We start from the raw sequence: 15,093 nt of genomic DNA, 5'->3' as shown, positions 1-15,093 counted from the left end.
TACATTAACATCCAAATACGTCTTTGGTGCAAATGAGGGTTGGGCTGTTTCCCGATGGAAATGCAAATGAGCATTGGGCTTTTACCCTGTTTGGGGAGGCAGGGCAGGCCAACCCGCATCGACTTGAGGTACCAATTCGCTGTGATCTTATTAAGTCTTATAAAATGGTCTTGAGGCCTCCTGTCTTAAACACTCAGACAGGAGGCCTCCCAGGAAAACCCTGAGATACTTTCCAGGCCACGTTTCGATAGATGACAGCCATTCACGCTCTGTCATAACTACAGCAGAACAGTAGGGTGTCATCTTCCCTTGTGTGCGCTGCGTTCCAATTGATGAGATCTGAAGCTCAAAGCTCGCTTGTTTATGGCGTTGCTTGCTAGGCAGTCTACGGATCACGTGGCCGACGCCACATTAGAAATTCTGTCACCTCTTCCAGTGACAGCCACTAAGGGAAACCTAAATATCTGGATTGAAGTATAGCTAGAGAATTTCACTGTCTCCTTGTCCCCAGAGCAGAAGAGTGGCATCGTAGCCTTCTGTTCTCCTCCGCTCGCTGCCTGTCTTTCTCCTACTAGCAGTAGTGACAAATGGAACAAGAGACGTGTCTGTTACCTTTCTCACAGTTCTTAGCCAGCCTTCGGTACCTCAGCTCTTCTCATCTCAGTGTCCTACAAATGATGGTCAAGGTCGAGCACTCAAATGCCTTCTGCGCATCCAGGCAATTCAAAATGCGACATGAAGAGAAACTGAATCCTGTGACCTGTATAAATGACGCGTGTGGCATATATTTGCATAATCAGTATTTACGGTGATTACGTCCCCAAGCTCACCTTAAAAAAGAAAAGGTCCTTGTGGCTTGTTTTAAATAAAAGGGCGTCTCAATTAAATTAAGAATCCTGCCATCTCATCTAGATACGTTTACACAAACTTTTTTTTTTTTTTTTTTTTTGGTAATCAAATCTCGGCTGACTCCATGGAGTTTTCAAGGCCAGAGATGTTCAGAGGTAGTTTTGCCATTGCCTCCTTCTGCGTTACAACCCTCAGTGGTCTCCCAGGTAAATACTAACCAGGGCTGACTCTGCTTAGCTTCCAAGGATTGACAAAGTCAGGCTAGCCTGGGCTATCCAAGTTTGGACACAGGAATAGAACAAAGTTTGAGTCCAGTGGCACCCTTAAGACAAAGAATTAATTAACCTCCCAATGTTACTGTTAATTGTTATTTATATATTATAAATGTGGTTTAGTAATCTTTTGATGCCTTATTTGAAAGTTGTTGATGTTACAGTCTATATATTGTTCCATGTAAGTTATATAATGTTCAATGTAAACTGCCCAGAGCTGCAAACAAAAGGGCGGTATAGAAATCTAAATAAATAAATAAGTTTTGTGTAAGTTTTCATGTGCATTCAAACTTCTTCAGAGATTTGATTAAATGTGCATGCACGCAAGAGTTTATACCTTGATTACAAAATTTTTGGTCTTACAGGTGCCACTGGACTCAAGCTTTGTTCTGCTGCTTCAGATCAACATGACTAACCCACCTAAATCTATCTTCATAGGGCACAAAAGTGTCATTACAATAATAAGACCAACATTATTTTTTTGATGAAACTGGCTTTCTTGTGTGTGTGTGTGTTTTCTGTGTTGTGTTGTTACATCTGCATTGTAATGCAGAGTGAGATGTCAACATCTGCTTTTCCAATGGAACAAAGTTTCAGTTCAGTGGCCCTTTAAGACCAACAAAGTTTAAAGTTGGGTATAAGTTTTCATGTGCATGCACACTTCATCAGATAGCTGAAAAAGTGTGCATGCCCATGAAAGCTTATACCCAAAATAAAACTATTGGTCTTAAAGGAGTCTCAAAACTATGGGACTCAAATCTGACCCTCAATACACATAACTTGCATTCCAATGTCTTAATCTCCAAAGCAGATAACTGCACTACATTGTTTTTTAAATTGATCTTAGTCCACTTGAAAAGAGATGCAGAGGTCACTCATATCTGCAATGTTAAACATCCACGATTGCCAAAGTCTTTAAAGGAGATATTCTGTATTTCGCTCCCTCCCCCCCCCCCCCAAAAAAAAAAGACCTTCTCTTGGTTTGTGAACTACAACGGAACCCAGAAGGACTGATTAGCTGTTTTAACAAAGAATTACCGTATTGCATAATTGAGATATGACAGTTTACTAATTTGCCACTGAATTACTTTTGCTTTATATCTGTACTCTTATGATCCTTGTTTCATGTTGTCTGAGAAAGTGTGCATGCACTCGAAAGCTCACACTTTGAATAATTTTTTATTGGCATGGTTTAGCACAAAACCCCTGAACTTTTGGATGTAAACCACTGGACAAGTACTTCCAGATTAGACTCCTGTAACTCGCTGTACGTGGCCCTCTCGTTGTCTTTGACCCGGAAATTGCAGTTGGTGCAGAATGTGGCGGCTACTGGGGTGCTCACGAGATCATCTTTAAGACAGAGCTGGTTGATCTGCAACATCTGGCTCGGCAGCAGGCCCTGGTTGCTGTGGCAACTCTTCGGAGACAGGAGGTGGCAGTGGAGGCATGACACCCAGGAAGTGATGTGAGCTGGCCACGCCTCCCTGCCATACTCCTTGGAAATGACATGTCACCAGAAGTGACATCACCACACACACCTTTCACTTCCTCCCCCCACCTTTCAGCTCTGTCTCATGTACGCTGGAAGGAAGGGTAGGGGCTAAGAAGACAGCCCAGACCCCCATACCATACCACAACCAACTCTCCCACTTTGAGTTTTATATCCATGGCCTAACCGTGAAGCCCTCTGGGCAGAGACAGCCCATTTCTTAGTTTGTGGCCAAGTCCATTAAGGTAGGAGGAGAAAGGCCGTGGACCCCCTTTGGAGCTCCCGCAGACCCCTGGTTGGGAATCCCTGGTTTAAATGTTTAATGATGTTGATACAAGTTGCTGATTTAAATTTTTGGAGTACTGTACATTAGCGATCCCCAACCTGTGGGCCGCAGACCACATATGGTCCTTCGACTAATTGGAGGTGGGCCCGAAGGACGTCTTCTCCACCCCCCGGCCCTTTACTTCATCCCCCCCAGCCCTTTACAACACACTTCATTGTTGTGGTGTTTCTGTATCTTATTTTGAAGGGATGTTTAAACATTACCATAGCGATCAGAGAGCGTTAGCGCAGTGGTTGAGAGTAGAGGAGTAAACTACCCCCCCCCCGGCCTCAGTAAAAGGCGTTGAGTGGTCCCCGGTGAGTGGTCCCCGGCGTTGAGTGGTCCCTGGTGATAAAAGGGTTGGGGACCACTGCTGTACATCATATTATAGTCAAATTTGGACACTGATCTATGCTGTGAACTGCCCTGAGCTGCAAGGGAGAGCGGTATAAAAGTGTAATAAATAAATACATATTTTGGCGAGGGATGGAGAGAGGAAAAAGAAGAGTGCCGTTTTTCTCTACCAGAAGGAGTCTCAAGGTGGCTTACAATCGTCTTCCCTTCCTCTCCCCAGAACAGGCATCCCGTGAGGTAGGTGGGGCTGAGAGAGCCCTGATATTACTCCTCAGTCAGAACAGCGCTATCAGGGCTGTGACAAGACCACGGTCACCCACCTGGCTGCACATGGAGGAGCGGGGAATCAAACCTGGCTCGCCAGATTAGAAGCCACCACTCTTAACCTCTACAATTGACTGGAGACCACTTAGAGCCCCGTGAGAACTATTCCTTCCTGAGCTCCAAAGTGGAGAAGTACAAATAAAAATTAATACGTTCATTCAATCCATCTTTTCCCCAGACTCTAAACTGGGACAGGCCAAAGGAGTGTATCTGATACATGTTGGGGACTTTATGTGCTAAAGGGGTCTGGCAGACTATTCCTTGAGATAGAGTTCCTTATATTAGCATGCTCAATATTTGTTGATTTTCATATGCACACACACCCCACGCACACACACATTGCAAACTGTTTTACATCAGCTTTGTGCAGAGGCTATAGCACAATAACTGCTGACCATAACCAGCTTGGGTAGCAGGCTTCTGCTTAGCATATCTTTTATTCAGAGCCCTGGCCTCCAGAAAAAGTTGCGGATTTAAGCCTCCCTTTTCTCTGCCTGCTTGTCCATCCCTTATTAATTAACTCTTCAGTTTGCGGTCTTTTCCCAGCATGCCCGCTGTACTGCTCCTTTAAGTCAGAGAGACAAAACCAGCTGCAGCCCCAAGGTGGTCTCCGACTGTTACAATCTGTGCTCCTTTCTGGCAGTTAGTTAGTTCCCCCTTTAGGTTGTTTTTCCCGCTGCCTTTTCCTTTGTCTCGTTTTCTGTTTCTGTAAGGAGGGGGGAAAGCCTAGCTAGGTTTTCCCCTCCTGTTCCCCTAGTCTGTGCTATTACTTCAGCCTGGGAGAACTGCAAAGATACCTTCTTACAGAGCCTCGGGATCTACGGGGGGGGGGGGGGGGAGGTAGCTAATCAATTCAGAAAATCATTTGGGTGGCAACCCCACTGACAGCCTATTTTCTTCCTTTCCACTTAGATATCAGACCAGCGGAGAAGGACTCTGGGGAACAAGAGAGGCACCGAGAGCTGCTTCTCTGTAAGCAGGTCTGTGTCTTTCATCAGCTGGGCTCAGGGGATAACCACGAACTGGAGTGACGGAGGGGGAAGTGGGGATTCTTCGGAACAGATAGGCCTTTCGATCCGATGAGTGCGCCTGCCCAACAGAAGAGGGTAAACAATCTTAGCGGGATGATAATGTGTTGTTGACAATGATAAACCTGCTTGCTATGGCAGAGAGGGGGAAAGAACCAAACAGAAAATTCGCACAAGCTGGAGTTGCATTCAAAATTTGGATGGAAGCAGTGAGTGGCCGTGCTCATTTCCTTTGAAGGAGGGATTTCCAACCAGGCATCTCCATGGGATTTCTGAAGGGGGTCCATGGGAGCTCTGAAATGGCTTGGTATGTGTGAGGGGGGGGGTGTCTGGGCTGTCTTCTCAGCTCCTACTCTTCTTTCCGGCCTGCATGAGGCAGAACTGCCATAGTAGTAGTAAAGGGGAGGTGAGGGAGCAAAAGGAAAGCTAAGGGTGTGTCAATGATGTCACTTCCAGGAGTGTGACGGGGGCGTGGCCAGCTGATATTACTTCCAGGGCTCCTTGAAGTCTGGAAAATTATTTCAGGGGTTCTTCCATGGTCAAAAGGTTGGGAAAGGTTGCTTTAGAGTAAGCCACTCTGTGATAAGGTTGGATTCAGCATAAGTCAACTCACAGGGGATTCCCCACCTTATGGAATGTAAGGGTTCCCCCTCCTGGCTTTTCACAAACTATATAGAAAAATGAATTAGTCCAGAGGGATTTTCTGCGCAGGCAGTAGAGTTGCACAGTACAAAATGTGTCATAAAATTACTTGGATAAAATATTAGGAACTGTGACCCACATTGCTATATATAGATTGCTGAAAGTAGGATCCTGCAGTGTTATTTTTACATCACTTAATGTGCTGTGTTAATTCTTATGCTTTGTTTCAGTTCTCTTTTGAGATTTCTGGTTAGTTCTACAACTAATAATTCCTATTGCATCGTTAATCATAGAATCATAGAGTTAGAAGGGGCTGTGCAGGCCATCCAAACCAATGCAGGATCAACCTAAAGTGTCCATGAACAGTATCTGCCCAGCTGCTTTTTAAAGACCACCAGTGAGAGGGAGCTCACCACCTCCTTAGACAGCCAATTCCGCAACTGGACTACTCTGACTTTTAATCCCCCCCCCCCCGATATCTAGCTGATACCGTTCTGCATGTGGTTTAAAGCCATTGCTGCAGGTTGTATCCTCTGCTGCCAACAGGAACTGCTCCTTGCCCTCCTCCAAGTGACAACCTTTCAAATATCTGGCTTTCTCAACCAGGGTTTCGTGAAATGCTCGGGTTTCTTGACAGCCATGGAAGGGTTTCCGGAATGGGTGTGAGTTATTGTTTTTATATTTGTTAAAAATTTATTGAGTGATATGACCATATATGGTCATGTCAGCCGCTCCCAATGACCAATGAGCGGGTGGGAAAGGGAGGGGTCCTGGGTGGGCATGTGTACAGCTTTGCTTCCTGACCATATTCTGCATGATCATGCCACTTCTGGGTTTTTTTCAAGGCCTGAAGAATGTTTCAGGAGTTTCTCAATGCTAAAAAAAGTTGAGAAAGGCTGACTTAAAGAGAGCAATCATGTCCCCTCTTTGCTGTCCTGTAGATTGTATTGAACCACTCTGTTATAATCCACATTGACTCCAAGTCAGAATCATAGAATCGTAGAATCATAGAGTTGGAAAGGACCTCATGGGTCATCTAGTCCAACCCCCTGCACTATGCAGGACACTCACAACCCCATCACTCATCCACTGTAACCTGCCACCCCCTTGAGCCTTCACAGAATCAGCCTCTCTGTCAGATGGCTGTCCAGCCTCTGCTTAAAAATCTCCAAAGATGGAGAACCCAACACCTCTTCAGGAAGCCTGTTCCGCTGAGAAACCGCTCTAAATGTCAAGAACTTATTCCGGATTGAGACGGAATTTCTTTTGAATTAATGGTGGACTATGAGTAATATAAATAATAACTAACTAAATAATTATTATAAATGCATGTTAATGGGAACAAGATTGGGTCTAGAGTGGCTGCTCTCCATCGCATTCTTCTGCTTTGAAGGGTACACATACTTTCCTTCTGTAAGAGAAATCCGGTATTGCTGTTCAGAGACTCCTTTAGAGTTTTAAATCTTCTTTTGACATATGAAAGCATTAGGCTGCACATCAGAATGTCATGACGCTGCAGCCCATGGGAACCAACAACCCCCGTCACATCTGGAAAACCTTGTGCGTGGCATTAATTGCTCCCTCTGGAGACCAGGAGGCTCTATGCATACGAGGTCATCCTTTGGCTGACTGACAGGGAAATGTCAAGTTTATATGGGCTAAGCCCTTTCTGCTATCCGGGGATGAGATGATTAATGTGTTATTCTAAAGATATTAGGCGCTTAGTGCTTAATAGTTTGAGGATCAAGCTGGCCATCTGGTGTTAAAAAACATTCTGCTAAAAACTTAATCCTGCCCGTGTGCTGCAGGAATGAAAGGCGTCATCTATCGTATAGGTTTCAGCTAGTTTAATAGTCCCTCTTTCCCAGGGAACCTTGGGAATTGTAGTTCTTTGAGGCTAATGGAAGATTCATCAAGCAGTTCCTATAACTGTTTGGAGGACACCAGGACAAATAAAGTAGAACAGAAAAACTTTGTACTGTACGTGTGCCGTGAATTCCAAAGATCACCACAAATGTTAAACTTTAAACTGTTTTCTACTGCTAAATTGCAGCCAACTTATGGTGACCATGTAGGGTTTTCAAGGCAAGAGAGATTCAGAGATGGTTTGCCATTGCCTGCCTCTGTGTAACAGCACTGGATTTCCTAGGTGGTCTCCCATCCAAGTATTTACCAGGGATGACCATGCTTAGCTCCTGAGATCTGACGAGGTCAGACTAGCTTGAGCTCGCTTAACTAAATGCCTTTTTGCAGTCATCTCACAATTGGCGCCCATTCTTCCATGAGATGATAGTATTATTGGACAACGGGACTCACTGACTTCCAGAGAAATGAATTTTAGATGTACGAAGGATGCCAGTCTTCAGGTGGGACCTGGTCTTTCTCTAGTTTTACAGCTCATCCCCATGCAACAGAGATCGGTTCTCCTGGATAAAATGGCTGCTTTGGAGGGTGGACTCCATAGCATTCTTGATGGTCCCGGAAAAGTTTCCCAAATGGGTGGGAGAATTAATTGTTTATATGTATATTTTAGACATTTATTGGGTGATATGACAATATGTGGGAATGTTGATTGCCTCCCCCCCCCAATAGCCAATGATGGGCCTGGAGGTAGTGGGAAGGGGAGGAGCCCTTGGTGGGCGTGTACACCGCTCTGCTTTCCAAGCATATTCAGTACAATCATGGTACTTTTGGTGTTTCTTGAAGCCTGAAGAAAGTTTCAGGGGTTTCTCAACCATAAAAAAATCAAGAAAGTTTGTCCTACTCATAGAATCATAGAACCATAGAATTGGAAGGGGCCATGCAGGCCATCTAGTCCAACCCCTTGCACAACGCAGGATCAGCCCAAATCATCCTAAAGCAAATGCTAAATACTCCCTCATGGCTAATAGCAGCTGGGAACATGGTGCAAGATGGACAGGTCAACCTTCTCCTAAATTGCCTCCTGCATCTTTTTTTAAAGGAAAAAACACCCAGTAATCACAGGTGCATCAACACCAGTCTGTTATGTCTCATCTGGTTTGCCCTAATCTTGTCTGTTACAGATTGTGGTGCAGTCATATTAAGATGACATAGCAGATGTTGGTTTTTGTGAGGAGGGGGGAGCGTGTCGTTGGCCTCCATTCCTCCTCGGCCTCCATGTAGCCTGCAGCGCATGAATTAAAAATTAACGCTATTTATTAAAATATTTATGATCCGCCTTTCTCACAACACTGAAAAGGAGTGTGTGGGGGGGGGGGAACAGGACAAGGTGAATGTGTTTTTATGCCAGCACATGGAAGTAAAATCATGTGGCTAGCATGGTTTGGGAGAAAATAGCAAGCCAACCGAAGCTGTTATGCTTTATATAGAATCAAGGTATATACAGGGAATGTCCTACTGCAGGGGTAGTCAAACTGCAGCCCTCCAGATGTCCATGGACTACAATTCCCATGAGCCCCTACCAGCAAATGATGGCAGGGGCTCATGGGAATTGTAGTCCATGGACATCTGGAGGGCTGCAGTTTGACTACCCCTGTCCTACTGGCTTTGATCGAGCTTTTAGAATGATGATAGGAAGCATGTTGGCAGAACTGGGTGATGATCTTGTTCCAGCTTCCAGCCACCATTAATGGGGCCTTCAGAAGAAGGGCAGGAAGCAGCCCAAGAGGCTTTCTCCCAGCATGCTTTGGGCTGAGCATTTCCCCTCCTCCCTGAAAAATTTGGACTCAACTTTAAGTAGCTTTTAATTGTTTTTTGATCCCTCTAAGCTATTTTGGGAGTGTTGCTGGGTGAAATATAGAGTGAAGCAGATGAATGAGTCAGGAATCTCATTGGAGTAAACAGTATTTGGAAATATAAACGTACTAGATCGTGTTACCTGCTTGTTGGCTATATCTGAGTATAAAGGTGGTGCCTGGTAAGCATTGGTTACTGAATTGTTTGTTTGTATGTATGATTTATATCCTGCCACTCCCATACAATGGCTTGTGGCAGGTCATGAGGTCATTAAAAATCCCATTAAAGCCCCCATTAAAAGGACATACCGATACAATATAAAAATACACTTCGAACAGGCAAAATAACACAAGCCTCACACCCAAGACTAATACCCACTATCGGGGAGGAGAGAGGGCCTAGCTGGCAATGCCCAGGTGCAAACACCAGCCCTGGAAGGGGGGGGGGTGATTTTCCAGTGATCTTCCTCATTGCCCTGGCCTCAACCAAAGACCTAGCGGAAGAGCTCCATTTTACAGGCCCTGCAGAATGCGGAAAGATCCTGCAGGACCTGCAACTCACCTGGGAGCTCATTCCACCAGGTTGGGACCAGGACCAAAAAGGCCCTGGCCCTGGTCGAGGCCAGGCGTTCCTCTCTCAGGCTGGGATTACTCTTGAATTACTCTTTCTTCACTTTCCCCCTTCCCCAGTCTTTCTGAAAGTCTAGAACTATAAACCAGACAGCAAAACACCAGAATAATACCTGTGAAGCTTTCCAAATTTTACTTGTTGTTTCGTCTTCTAGTTTGGATTAGAACTAGAATTATTTCACCCAGGTCTTGTTTCAGCTAATGTCTGATCGCATGTTACTAGGCTGCCAAAGTGACCAGCTATTAGACATTCACAAAACCTTCCATAGATCTTACTTCCTGCCATGAAAACTAAATTGGTATTACACTAATTGGAATTCTGTGGAACCAAAGAAAACAACAAATTTTGCATCCCTTAAGAATTCTCAGTAGGAGCTTGTTGCAGTCAGATCAGAGATTGGACATTCATTTGAATGAATCACGTCTAAAACATTTTAATGAGTTTTATTTGCTGGATTCATATTGTTTTAAACAAATTGATGCATGATTCTTTTAATACTATAAGCCACCCTGAATGCAGCAGAAAGGCAGGAAATAAATTCCTAACTAACTATATTAAAATACTGCCTCTCTTTGTTTTCTAAAGCAGATGTTCCACCCATGCAGGCCTTTTAATGTCTTTTTAACGATGAAACATGTCTAACTTTAAATCCCCTGCGTTTTAAATGCCTTCTCAATGTTCCTGTGGGCTTGGATGTCTGTCATAAAACCCTGCGGAGTTACTACATTTCACAGCAACAGCCCTGAGTCTCCTCCTTTCGCATTTCCAAAAGCAACTGGTTGATTCTTGCCTTCTAATACCTTGGAGGAAATCCTGTGATTAGCTTTATGGATTATAATTATTAGCAGTACATCATTTTTTAAATGATTTGAATTTCTTGTGGGTGTGAGATGATTTTTATGTCCCTGTTGCGTCCTTGTTGTTTTTTCAGTTGTTTTCCTTGTAGTGCTGCTGTGAATGATGTAATATGGCCTAACTACACTGGCCACAACCTTTGGGAAACACCTTCACCCTTCAGAGCTGTTGTAACAAAGTGATTAAAATGGCCAGTTGGCCTGGTGAGAATGTAGGCTTGGATCATAAGCTGCAGTTCTATCAATATTACAACAGTTACACTGATTTTAGTTCCCCAAACTTCTTGGATGACCCACACACAGACCCACTCCTTCCTGGGGGAGGGTCTCCTGACTCAAGAGAGTACAATGGGGCGGGGTTTTTTTTGCAGAAGGCTGCAGTGGGAAAGAACGGCAAGAAAGGTGGTGTCCTGTAGGAATAGCAGGGTTCCTGTGCTTAGGATCCCAGCCCCATGTTCAAATCCCCTCTCTGCTATGAAAGCTCACTCTGAGCCTAACCCACCTCACAAGATGATACTGTCTAGATCTCTTTGGAGGGAAAGCAGAGTAAACAAGCACTCATAGAGTCATACATCGATCTGCTCCTGTCCACAGGGACCGAGACGGACAGCACCATTAACCTTGCATTAATTTGGTAAAAGATTTAGAATACCTATTAGAAACACTACGAAGATTCTGGTGGGGTTTTGAAAACATTCATGGTGGCATAAGCATTCCTGGATTTCATCTTCCTATGTTCAGTCCATATTACTATATCGAATTAGACCTGACCTGGATAGTTTCAGCTTGCCCAATCTCGTCAGAGATCAGAAGTGAAGCAGGGTTGGCCCTGGTCAATACTGGGATGGGAGACCACCAAGGAACAGGCAGGCCATGACATGGAGCCAGACAATTGCAAAACACCTGAACATCTCTTGCCTGGAAAATACTATGAGGTCACCATGTCAGCAAAAAACCCCAGCAACCACCAAATGAATCATAAAATAGAATCATAGAGTTGAAAGGGATCCCAAGGTCATGTAGTCCTACCCTCAGCAGAATGCAGGAAATTCACAACTTCTTGTGAAGGCTACCTTGGACAGTCTTGTAAAGCTGCCTTTTACCAAGTTAAACGTTTGTCCATGTGCTCCAGTGTTGTCTCCTGCAAGGAGCTGAGGCGATCTAAAAGGCCCCAGGTGTTCATGGGATTGTAGTTCCTGGACATCGGGAGAGCTACAGTTTGGCCATCCATGCCCTGTGAGATCACCATAAGAGCTGCAAATTGACAGCACTTTCTACCATCACCAATGCTTTAGGCTCTTTGTCCTGCATACATCTGGTCATCAGAAGCCAGCCCAAGCAAAGTACTGCAGACTTCCTCAAGATGATCGGAGGTGAGGGGAGCACCATTAGGTGCCTTTGAAGCAGCCCTCAGGTAATCTTTTAAGACCATAAATGGGAGATAAATCAGCTGACAGTACCTTCGCCAGACTTTACGTTCATGTGTGGAAAGTTCCATCAAATTGCAACCAATTTACAGTGAACCTGTAGGGTTGTCAAGGCATGAAAGTCACAAGGGGTGTTTTTGCAGTTGCCTTATTATGCTTAGCAACTCTGGTATTCCTCAGTGGTCTCCCATCCAAATACTGACCAGAAGAATAAATGTTTATTTTTTGTACCCCAACTAAAGGAGTCTCAAAGTGGCTTACAATCGCCTAACCTTCATTTCCCTACAACAGACACCCTGTGAGGGAGGTGAGGTAGAGAGAGCCCTGATATTACTGAAGAAGAAGAAGAGTTGGTTCTTATATGCCACTTTTATCTACCCGAAGGAGTCTCAAAGCGGCTTACAATCGCCTAACGTTCCTCTCTCCACAACAGACACCCTGTGGGGTCAATGAGGCTGGGAGAGCTCTGAGAATACTGGGCTGTCCCAGGGTCATTCAGCTAGCTGCATGTGCAGGAGGCGTGGGGAATCAAACCCAAGAAGAGCTTGTGTTTTGCATCCTGATTTTTACTACCTAAAGGAGTCTAAAAGCAGCTGACAATTGCTTTCCCATCCTTTCCCCACAACAGGCACCCTGTTAGGTAGGTGGGGCTGAGAGAGCTCTGAGAGAACATTGACTGGCTCAAGGTCACCCAGCTGGCTGCATGTGGAAGAGGAATGGGGTATCAAAATAGGTTCTCCAGATTAGAGGCAGCTGCTTTTAACCACTCCGCCATGCCGGGTCTCAGCACTGACCCTGCTTAGCTTCTGAGATCTGGTAAGATTGAGCTCTCATGGGCCAGCTAGGTCAGGGCGCCAGCCTATATAGGTACAGGATAAGTCTGTGGGTTTGGTAGACACAGACTACAAATTCTTCAAAAACACAGCTCTTTTATTCAACCCCAACCCCAAACCAACATAGAACAGCAGAACATGGCAACTTGTGTACATTCTTACAAGCCTACCAAGAAACCTGATTGGCCCTTAATGGAAACAGTTCATTGGTCCATAAGTTCATGTAAGGAAGGCCTCCCATTGGCTACTGTATGTTCCTTATTTAGCATAGTGCAGCCTTTCTCAACTTTTTTACCATTGAGAAACCCTCGAAACATTCTCCAGGCTTCGAAAAAACCCAGAAGTCGTACAATTGTGCAGAATATGGCTGGGAAGCAAAGCTGTGTAGGTTTTTTCCCACCCCAGGCCCTTCATTGGCCATTTTGGTGGGTGGGGCAACATGCCCATATATGGCCATATCACCCAATAAATGTTTAACAGATTTAAAGAGTATTAAAAAAATTAATTAACTCCTATCCATTCGGGAAACCCTTCCAGGGCCATCACAAAACCCTGGCTGAGAAAGCCAGGCATTAGCACTATGGAGCTCACATACATAAGGCAGGGGAGAAAGGGTTGTCATCCCCCTGATCCAAACATTGTGCCACAGTGGCATCCCCATGCAAAGGGAACCCATTGCAGCTTGTCCCCTAAGAAGTACAGGACGCTTGTGGAAGGCCACTTCTTTTCGGCCTAGTCAAAGAGCTGCTGAAATTCCTAGGCAGTTCGAACACGGTCCCTTGGAAGCTATGCCCGTTTCCCAGTTGCACTTCGCAGAGATGCCCCCTGCCAGGTAAACCTTGCCATAAATTCGTTCTCTCCAGATGAATGCAAAAGAGGACACTGCGACAGGCCGTCCAGAACCCTCCAGCTCTCTAAGCACATCAGGGGGAAGTAAATGAGATGTATTCAAAAGGAGGCATTTCCCAGCGATGTCAAATTGCTCCCAGGGTGTAAAACGGGTGGAGAAAGCCAGGTTTGCCCCCCTTTTAGCACACTGGGCTGCTCCAAGCTGCTTTACTGGTGGGAGAAGTTGGGGAGGGGGGAATCCCCCCCCTTTTAAATCCTGTTCCTTTGAGTGGGCCTCTTCTAGTAAGTCGCAATAAATTCGTCAGTATTTAACAGTGTCACGAGATGCTTTGTTACTGCGGCCACCAACTGGTTTTATTCAAATGCGAAAGCGTGTTTTGTTAATGGACTGGGGGGGGGGGAGAAAGAGAAGGCGCTGTATCAGCCTTGAAGCTGATTATTTTCCAGCCGAGCTAGAAACTGGCAGGCGGCTCGGCGAGTCCCGGTGGTGTGCGGTTATCCTCGAGAAACTGGAGCAGCCACGGCCTTCGCCCGCCGTGGAGGGAGGGGGCCCGGGCCGAGTCTTGAGCCAATGGGTGGAGAAAGGGTGTCGGGTTTGGGAGGGGAGGCGGGCTCAGAGGTGGGAGCAGGTGGCAAGTTGTTTATCTGCTCAGCTGTGGTGCCAGGCCAGAGAAAGAGAGACAGACAAAAGCAGCTGAGAGGAGGGAAGAAAGCAAGAGCCTCTTTTCTCTCAGGCTCTCTACCTTCACAGGTTCGTAACCATGGCAAAAGCAGCAACCGGAGAGCAATTGGCTTGGGGCGCAGGCCTCAGGCAGTGCCCTCTGGGGCCTGTTCCAACCGTGGCCTCTGGGAGGATCTGGGTAGAGCCTTCTGGAGCTGCAGGAGAGTCAGCAGCTGCCCTGCCCTCAGGCCGGCTGATGTGCCTTAATGGAGCCACAAGGCTTTTTTTTTTTGCTGGATTCTCCCCCCATCCCTCCCTCCCAACCTCGTGCAAGCATGCTGCCGTCTGCCAGCAGGAGCTTTGGCAGTGCGCTGCAGGAGGCGCATTAGTTGCCGTGCATGCAAATATGCAGACCGCATCCCCTAGGGTGGGACAGCTGTGCCCCCAGCCATGGATTGTAGAAGGAGAGCTTTCTGATCTGTCAGTCTAAGTGACGCCCTTGGGGGGCTGCCAGCCGGCCAGGGACCCCACTCCAGGTCAGCGGGGCCCTTCTGGGTGCCCCGCGCCGGTGCCCGCTGCACTTTGGCTTTCCAAGATGTAACCTTCCTGGTCCCCAGCCAGGATCTGCTGTCGATGGTATGGCTATCATTATTGATCCTCCGGTTGCATGCGTTAACGCCTCAGACCCAGAAGGGAAAATACCGAGGGGAGGCTTAATTTACTCAAATGGTTTTAGACAAGGCTAATAGAATTCGTCAATAAGCATCCGTTTTTATTTTGTTCCCAATGTGATGTCATTTGGAGGAAGTTATTTATACCTGACTGCTTAGGGCATTCAC

At 45.9% G+C, this 15,093-nt stretch overlaps 1 protein-coding gene across 5 annotated transcripts in view; it reads left to right on the top strand.

The window, feature by feature from the left end:
* Positions 1 to 15,093, top strand: part of ADA2 (adenosine deaminase 2) — a 67,237-nt gene that overhangs the window by 18,457 nt on the left and 33,687 nt on the right. For 2 of the 5 annotated variants that reach the window (XM_077340092.1, XM_077340097.1), the window contains exon 3: positions 4,526 to 4,719. The exons of 1 other annotated variant lie outside the window; for it this stretch is intronic. The gene's annotated coding sequence lies outside the window, so the exon portion shown is untranslated. Of the gene's footprint in view, positions 1 to 4,513; positions 4,720 to 14,224; positions 14,345 to 15,093 lie in introns of those variants that run through there. 2 more of the 5 variants (XM_077340093.1, XM_077340091.1) reach the window with 2 other exon arrangements.

Source organism: Paroedura picta, chromosome 5 (genome assembly GCF_049243985.1).
Source record: "Paroedura picta isolate Pp20150507F chromosome 5, Ppicta_v3.0, whole genome shotgun sequence".
Lineage (NCBI taxonomy): Eukaryota > Metazoa > Chordata > Lepidosauria > Squamata > Gekkonidae > Paroedura > Paroedura picta.
Note: the sequence above shows the minus strand (reverse complement) of the source record. Positions and strands in the feature narration are given on the sequence as shown.